This window comes from Gallinula chloropus (assembly GCF_964237585.1).
Source record: "Gallinula chloropus genome assembly, chromosome: 10".
Classification (NCBI taxonomy): domain Eukaryota; kingdom Metazoa; phylum Chordata; class Aves; order Gruiformes; family Rallidae; genus Gallinula; species Gallinula chloropus.
Window position 1 is genome coordinate 19487676 of NC_140095.1, and position 9574 is coordinate 19497249.

The window sequence follows — 9574 nt, forward strand, 5'->3', positions numbered from 1 at the left end:
AATCATGTACAGATATTTTTAATGTAAAAAGAAAAGGTGACATTATTTATTATTTTTTATCAGGAACACGTGGGTTTTTTCATTGAAAGCTTCTAGACCCAGGAGCTTAACATTATATGTATTATTATTTAGTAATATTTCTGTTGCTATGTGACAGGTACTTACTGTAAACAAACAAACAAACCCTGCTTTAAACAAACAAAAAATGTTACTCAGTAGGAAAAACAAACTGTGCATGATAAGAACAACTGGCTTCCTTGCCATGGTGTCTGACTTCCCATAATACTTCTTCCACCTAAAAATCACTGATAAAGCTCCACATCATTTTCCTCTAGGATTCAAATGGACACTGAGCAGCAACAGCCCTAGTTAGAAGAAACCAGGCACTTACCTGTGTAGAACATTGCTAGCAGTTAGAGAGACAGGCTCTCAGTGTTTGCAGGGATAGATGCCGATGGGAAGAACATGAGCTACTTGAGAGGAGAGAGTGAGAGAGTTTGAGTCAGTTCCTGGTTTATCTCCAGGAACAGTTTGGCAATGACCTGTTTTAATAGCGTTGTGCTTCCAAAAGAACTTGTTATCTGTCCAACTCTATTGCCAACACCAAAAAAAAGAGTAGTGGGTGAAAAAAAAAATTAGGCCATTATTGGAAGTTTTTGAAAAGATCCATCCAGGGCCACTTCCATCCTATGAGCTATAGCTCTGCAGAACTGCTTGCATCAGATTTTGTCTGGATTTGCATATGCAACACTGCAGAACAAGCTGTTTTGGTTTCACAGGTATCAAGTATCTTACAGAAATCCGAGAAAAGGTTTTCTCTGTCCCCATTCAAAGGCATCAAAATATTGGTGTGAAATTTCTTGGAGTGATGTGGCACCAGCAGCGTGGGGATGCAATAATGACGGTGTTTTGTTTCCCCTGCTGTCCCTGAAGGGTTGTTTTCTCCTATATTTTTATGTGCTTTGGTAATATGCGTCTTAATTTAAAATGAACTTCTCAACACTGAATTTTACTCATGGGCAATGGTCAGAAGACTCTGTCAATGGGATCAGTAGCTCACTAGCCAAAATGGTCAACATCTCTGCTTGGAAAAAAAAATGCTCCAATTCCAAACATTCTTGGAATGAAATGCCAAACATGAAATGTCTGTGTTCTGTGTCACCTGACTAATTGCTCGTTGGACTCAGTAAACTTGTCACGAACCACCTGGCAGCTCCTGCTTAATAAGTCAATAATCTCAGCAATGCTTCTGTGAACCCAGCAAATGACACTGTCCATCATCAGTAATATTAGAATTTCTGTGGAAAAGAAGCTGTGTCATGGAAAGGACCCGTGCTTGCATTCCTTTGCTAAAGGTAGCTGCTCCTGTAGCCTCCAAGTTCTTCTTTCCATTGACCATTTTGGCTAGTGGTGTCAGTCTTTGCCTGTGCTGAGTGACGTGTAATGCATTGGCTGTTTCTAAGAATAAAAACCCCTCTGTGTACGTGGCAGTGAACTCCAGCTCATGCTCATTTCTGGTACTGTTTTCACTCAAAACATGAGATGCTCCCAAGTAATACTTTCCACCCGCCTCCCAATGTAGTCAAGCAGCACGAACAGCAAGGCACAATCTGGCCCTACTGCTTTGAAAACAGTGATGAGCTCTTGGGTTACAACGCAAGCTCCTCATGTTTAGATACTGGAACAATCCTGCCTCCTGCACCAAGCCATCATGTGCCTGCTCTCTTTCTCCCCACACTTCTGCTGAGATTGTTACTGAGCCCCTTCCTCCCTTACCTGCCCCATGCCCACCTCACCTCGCACTGTCTACACCAGGAGATGCCTCTGCTCAGGCATCAATCTCAAGACAGACATTTGCAAATGGGGAGCCAGACATAATTTTGTGTGGCTCTGGTTCCCAGAGTTTCCTAGAGAACTTGACTGAAAAAGGATGCTCCTTACTTCCCTCCTTTCCATCTCTTCCCTGCCATCTCTCACAGATTCTAATATCTACCTACCACATTTGTTTCTTCACATAAATATACAAGTACTCATCAGTCAATTATCACACCAGCACATTTACAGTCTAGGCACATTTTCCTTTTTTTTTGAATGCAGTAAGCCTCAGAAGTGTTGAGCATGATGCCTGCTGTAGCTGTTTTCTTGGATAACAACTCATTACACTTTTCCTTGCCAGAGACAATGTGCTAGCAGAACAACTAGCTAATAAGAAATTGGCCTTTGCTAAACTGTCTTCAGGAGGCTGATCTGTCAACACAGTTGTATTTCCATATTCCGTATTTTCTAGGCTCCAAAAGCCTCCAGAACCCTCCAGAAGCATTTCTGAGATCTTACATGACGTTTGTTAGCAGGGTAAACCCAGACAAGCAGATCCAAAGAGGCATTGAGGTTACTTAGGCTGAAAGAGGGAAGCAGAGCAACAGGCTGATTGAAAACCTAGTCTAGTGCTAAAACTGTGCATATCTGACCTTAAGAAGACCTAGGCAGTGTCAGGGTGCACATCATCATGAGGTGAGCCATCTTTCTTACTGAGCAGCTTTCCATGTCTCTGGTACTCAGTTTACTTAGAAACTAAGTCACAGTCACACTGCTAAGTGAAATCCAGACCTAATAAACACGTCAGGAAGGAGAAGCTGTGTTCACAAAGCAGAAGCCCCAAGTAAGAGTGCAGAAGAGGCCACACACTTTAATTAGCTGATGATCAAGACTGTCTGGAGGGATGTGAAGCAATAACTGGATGATACACGCTCTGTAAATGTCAGTGCTTGAGGCAGTCAGCAGCTGTGTTGCTAGACAGATGTATGGAGATATGGCTGCAGCCCAAGTGTACTAGCAGGTCATGCTTGTGAACACCCTGCAGAGAGATGAATCCTTATGGGGAAATGTCCCTTCCAGAGTTACCCTCCTCATTTCTTTCAACACTGCACGTATTTTCAGCTTTTGGCCTTGGAGAAGGCAACCATTAGTAATAAAAAGGGAGAAACACTATCTTGGCAGAACAATTAGAAAAACGCTTTCAATAAATCCTCAAAACCCTTCTCATGCAGTTCAGAAATAAGTACCCTGCTCCTGCCGCAGGGCCAGGTGCCTATCTAAGCACAATAAGGAATGGAAACATTCACCACAGCTGCCTAAAGATGGAAGCAATAGCCTGCGTTCACATTCACAGCAGCACCGTGCCTCGGTGCCCGCGCTCCGGCTGAGCCAAGAAGGGGCTCTCAGTGTCAGCGGAGGGGCCGCCAGCGCCGGAGCTGAGCGGCGCTTGCAGAGATGCGTGGGAAGCCCTCGCTTGCTTCTCACCCACACAGTGCCTGGCTCCTGGGAAGCCCTCACTTGCTTCTAGCCCACACAGTGCCTGGCTCCACATTGAGCTTGCTTGCAGGCTGAACACCTGCCCGACCTCGGTACGGAGCGAACGCTTCAGAGGCTGCGTACGGTCTGCAGCCGCCGCCGCGCAGAGCGGGATAAACAAGCAGGGCACAGTGAAAAGCTGTTGCAGTGCTCTGTTCTCTGCACACTTCTAGTCACAAGCAGACAGCAGAGGATAAAAAAAAAAACCCAACTGCTGTTTCCTTCCAGAGATACTGTGACATTAGTAAGTTTAATTCATCGTTGGGTACCATTTACTTGCAACCACAGAGCCCACGTCTTGGCCCAGCACATCTACCTGGAGGAGTCCTGGGGTGGAGGGTGACTGTGACGCTGGTCTGGCTGGCAGGAGGAGTGCAGTCAAAACGGACTCATGTGAGCAATGAAATGTCATTAGGTCATCTCGACTGGGAGCAGTACAAGCCCCTGGTTTGAGAGCATCTCTTGTTCTTTTTTGCAAATTCTGGTCCTCCATGAGTTTCTGCTGGAACAAAGGACACTGCAGGGAGAATGCATGTTGGAAAGGCCTTCAGTAACCACTGAAAACATGAATATGAGTCAGAGCTGAGAGGGCTGAATGATACTCACCTCACCTTTGACTTCAACACACTTCAAAATGGTTTTCATTTTACCTGCCTTCTCCTACTGTCTCCTAAATAGGATCAAGAGCTGTGTGAATAACCAGTAATAGCACATTAGTTGTATTAAAAGAATTTGTGTATCCCAGAATACCTCTCAATTTAGATATTACTACCAAACATCTTCAACCCAAAAGGTCATCTTACCAAAGGATTATAGTTTTTAGAATTAAATATGCTCAAAAATGGCTCTGCTCAGCAAAGATGAGGAAGAATCAAAAGCCATTTAAGGTATTTATTGGCATTGTCCTTGCTTCATAGCACGCAACAGAACCAGCCAATTGGGTCCAAATCGTGTCCGTTGAATACCTAGTGCAAATGAAAAATAAATAACAATGCCAGTGGAATGATGGTTTCTTGGAGCAGGCAGCCCACATACGGCAGACTCTGAATCATCCTGGAGAGTTTTCCTCACTTGCCTTCGTAAACACGAAAGCCAAGGAGAGCATTTCCATTCTGCAACTGTCAACTGTAAATCCTTCACCAGTTTAAGATCCAATATTTTTCTCTGCATTAGATTTCCTGAGCCATCTCTAAGTACTATTATGCCAAAAGGCAATAAATCTGTTGGGTTTTTCTACTAATATGAACTCATTAAAAATATATATATACAGGTTTTCAGTTCTTTCCATTTCTGTATAGCTGAAATCTTTCTGAATCCAAAATAATCACATATTCGTTCTGCACCTTATAAGGACTTACCTTGTCATAGGAACTTCCTCACCTAATTAAAAAAACCAGATATGATTTAAGTAGACTTTACCTGGTTACAGTTCTCATGGATATGAGTTCCAATGCTTCCTGTAAAGCTGAACTGACATTGCCTGTGCTGCGAGGAAATCTAGTAGATCTCCTGACTAATATATGCTTATTACTTAAAGGATATCAAAGATTTGGCAGAAGAACTTAAACATTATTTTTGCAGACACTATTCAACAACTTACAGAATTCTGTCATTTTAAAATGATTTTTCATTGATCTTCTGAAACTCTTGAAATCAACCTTTAAAAGAAAACCCAGAGAAACCCTAAACATCTTTCCTGGACCACGGAACAGGAATGCAATGCTAGCTGATGCTACACAGCAGCTGTAGTGCCAAGGTCTGTACTCTATGAGATGCTGTGAAGGGGACTTCTCAGGGCTCCAGCATAAGAGGAAAATTTATTTCCTTGCTGAGTAAGTAGCACACTTCACTTCCTTGAAGCCTTCTTCAAAGTCAAGATTAGTGAGGCCCCAAATCAGGATGTTTAGCTGCCATGGAGTGTGTTCAGTCAGGCAGCAATCCAGACAAAGCATCAGAACTAAATCCTTTTCCAGTGGCCTCAGCAATCGATCTGTTTTTCATATTCCTGACAGCTGTATCCCACCCACCAAAGGGCTTTTGACATAAGGAGCATCCAAAAGGGCTGTCAAACCGTGTCAATGTCCATTTTCATACCATTCATCTCTAAATCCAACCCTACTCAAGGGCATCCCTCTACCTGTAAAAAACACCAGAAAGAAGCGTCTAGAGTATTATTGCAGTGACTGAACGACAGCTTCAGGGGTTACTTTCAGGATTACACAGATTAACACAGACATGTTCACTCCATACCAGTTTCCATGACTGTGCCTCACTATCACGCTCAATCACTACTCTCTTTGCGAGAGTTAATTCCCTCACCACCACCCTTACAGCCCTCGATGGCAGTCCCAAGGTCATCACTGGTAATCCCTTCACACAGGAATTCAAGCTGTGAGCATCTGTGCTCCTCTTGTGTAAGCTTAGAGCAGCCAGGAGAGGAGTTATGTACCCCGGAGAGCCTACACCTCATTCCCCAGTTTGAATTGCCAGATGTTTTGCCCTTTGCTAGACCAGGCACGTTTAAACTGATAACCTCCACTTGTTTGCTCCCTTCCTTGCCCAGCTAATGAGTTGGAGAGAGGAGCACAGCAAAGCCCAAGTCCAACTTGAATGTAAAAGCTGTGATTTTCTGGAGGAGGAGGAGATTGAGAGATCGATGAGGACATTAAACTACATCAGGAAGTATTCTCAAGCAGAAATCCACCTCAGCTCCAGAGCTGGCCTGTGCAGACCACTGAGAAACATGAGGTTGTGTTTTGAAAACTGAGTGAAAAGGTCACTGCTTGTTTGTAGCCCATCCACTGAACTCTAAAACATGACCCCTGTCCCCCCCCTGCAAACAAACAGCAGCAGCCAAAGCGTGACTGTCACTATGCTCTCTATGATCCTCAGACCCTTGCCTGCAGATCTCCAGTTGAGCCACCAATTTGGTAGCTTGCCTGCAGAGCAGAGTCATAAGCAGCAGATAAACTTTACCACCTCTCTCTTCTATACCAATGTTCCAACATACAGCTTTTCATACATCCTTCACAGCTCTGTCTGCACAGGCTCACATCTAAACTGCAGATCAACATGGGAAGTATTTGCTGAAGGAGAAAGCTGACCTGTCCTCTGCTACTGCTTTTGATCCAACTGCCCTGTAGAAGCAAGAACATTGGCTAAACCAAGGTCACCATCCACAGATCACCTTGGGTAGTTCCCAACACCGATATGTCTCCTTACTCCTTGTCACGAGCAACGTACAGCTATGTGATCATACACATCTTCCACCCTAAGTGGTGTTTCCAGCTTAGGTAACTCCTTTAGAGACATCATACCATAGGTTGTTGTTTCCTGCAAACACAAAGCTGGTGGTTTTGTTCTCTAACAAGTCTGCAATGGAGAAAATTTATCTCATCTCAAGACCTAATGACTGTTAATGAGCTAATGGAAACTCTCCATTGGATGGGACACTAGTTATGGCCTTCCTGATGGTACATGTGTACATACAAGTGCCTTGTATGTCCCCTGTCACGGGATTAAGCTTAAATTGCTTGAACTAGTAACTTGGAGCAGAAACTCTTATCTCCATCCACTTCTTATATATTTTCTTTAAATGAAAACATACTTCTAAAACCCTTTTCTTTTCAAAACCCAGGAAAAAAAACCCCAGTGCTTTTGTCCTACATCAGAGAAAAAAGCAAGAGTGGGCATGCTGCCCCCTCCGAGACACCACTTTGTGCTCCTCCCTGCAGTGCCCACCTCCCAAGCATGCTTCCTGCCTTATCCATTTACCTGAAGTACTCTCTATGCAGATGACATTTCTCAGGCACTTGAGTGACACGTCCATGACCACTGCACCCTCTGTCAGGAGCAGCTGACACCCTGCTTGCAGTGGGGAAAGAGAGGCACAAAGCAGTTCACACGCTCCCCTGCAGTGGCACGAGCCATGCCAGGCTCGCTCTCCACTTAGCTGAGAGCGGTCACTACCCACCTCTGGCCAGCTGAATGAGGCCCTGGAAACACTTGCTTCTCCTCACTGACCGTAAGAGAAGAGCCCCTGACGAGCACACTTCAGGTGTCTGTGCTACAGGCTGACAAATCTAACGAAGGTATAAAGGAGGTGTATTATTGAGCAAGGCCTGTTACATCAGAGCTAACCTAGGGAAGATAATCCTTCCTGTTTAATTATTTCCCTGAAGCCACACGCATGCAAAACACATGAAGGAAGCAGGAGACAAATTATGAAATCATATCAGAGTTCCCTTTGTCATTTTCCTTACCTATCAGATTTGATGTTCACAAAGCTGCTTTTGAACTCCAGCAAACAGCTTGCTTTGATATCCAGATGCAAATATCACTGTTTGTTAAGTGGGCTGTAAATGGATCTCATAGTTCATTCCAAAGCTGCCAAACGTGAGCACAGTAAAGCTAAAAGCCCCAGCTGCTTTCTCTGTTGTAGGAAGACAAACAGAGCAGGATCGCTCAGCCATCTTATTTGCAGTGACAGCAGCCTGTGCCTCCTGCCAGAGTCCAAAAGAGGTGTCAGACCGGACTTCAGTGTGAAGAGGGGAGCCTGTCACATACTGACAGAAGGCAGCTGGCTGCTTCCTGAGGAAAGCTTAACAGCTAGGCAGGTCAGTGCAGTGGAAACCCTTCCTTGACAGGGCAATTGAACAACAGGCTGCCCCAAAAAGAAACAGAATGGAGAGACCAGGGCAAGCTCAGACAAGGAAGATCACATCCCTCTGCAACCAGAATTTCTCAAGCTGAGGATCTCTACCTCTGCTTCTACAATTGTGGTGACACTCTTCCAATGGCACATAGAATCTTCTGGAGACATATATAGGATTTAAGAAAATTAAATGAATACAAGTATCAAACTCTCTTAAAAGAGACACTCCATGGCACAGAGGAGATACGATACAGAACACTTCCAAATGTCTGAACAGCGTACCTTGCGTGACCTCCCGGAATCAGGCTGCTTAAGCATCAAGAAAAGGGAAAGGAAGCTATTGATTTCTACTTAGTTTACCTAGAGCTCCGGTAGACAGGCATTTATCTGTTTATATCAGCTGTTCTCTGCTGATCTTCGCTCAAGAAGGGCTTAGGAGCCTGTCCCATGGAAGGGACTCGCATTTCACACACGGAAGCGAAAAGGGTTTCATTTAAAGTAGTAACACGAGAACAGTTCTTGACCGTAAACGTCTCCATCCTAAGCCTCGGTTTCCCCTAAGCGGTCACAAAGTTTATGCCAGAATCCCCTAAACTGAAGCATCCCAGACTCTGCGAGACGCCGCGTTCCACAGACAGCGCTCTGTTGTGGGTTCAACACGGGCCCAGCTACACCAACACAAGCCGGGCCGGCAAAGCCCGAGCCGGCACCGCAGCGCTGCGGGCTGACCTGCTCCCAGGCAGAGGAGGAGGCGGGGACAGAGGCAGAAGGGGGTTAGAAGGGGAGGCAGAGTCTGAACGGGAGGCAGGACAGGGCAGGGCAGGGCCGGGCCGGCCGGTCCCGCCTCGGCAGCTTGGCAGACAGCGCCCCCTGCCGCTAGAGAGCCCCTGCTCCCAAGGCGAAGCGGCGGGCAGGCGGTCGTACAGCCGGCGAGGGCGGGCAGAGCTCCCGTCCGAAGGCGGGTCTGGCTCCGAGTCCTGCGTGGCCCTCGTGAAGTGAAAACCTCGCAGACAGCTCAGCGCATGAGCGGGGGTAGCGAACTCAGGCTGGATGCCGGGGGTCAGGCTCCTCGCCTTACAGGCAGTTGTTGGCTCGAGTTAGCCCTCCTCTGCTGCCGTCAAGAACAAGGCGCAGGAGAGAACTTCCACTCACGGCTCGCACAGTGCAGCAGCTGATGTCAGAGACACAGCCCCCACCACAGTGAATGAGGACCCACAAAAATTAAACCCAAACAACAACGACAACTGCAGGGTGGAAAACAAATCAAGGTGTGCACAGCTCCTACAGTTGGGGAGTTTTTCAACTGGGAGGGGAGGTGGTACCCTGTATGTCTGGCACTAGCCCGAGCCTGGCAAGCGATGCACAGCAGTGCAAAGCAAGCTGCATGCACACCCGCTCCTGCTGACATGCACTGTACCTGTTCATCTACTACTATTAACTTTTAAAATGTATTTATTTTTACTAATGAAGGTTGAGGGGGAAAGTAATTCAAATAGTTCCTTTCATTTGCTTCGCTCCTTTCCTCAATTTCAGAGGCTGAACTTAGCAAAGAGGCCAGGGACCCCTGGC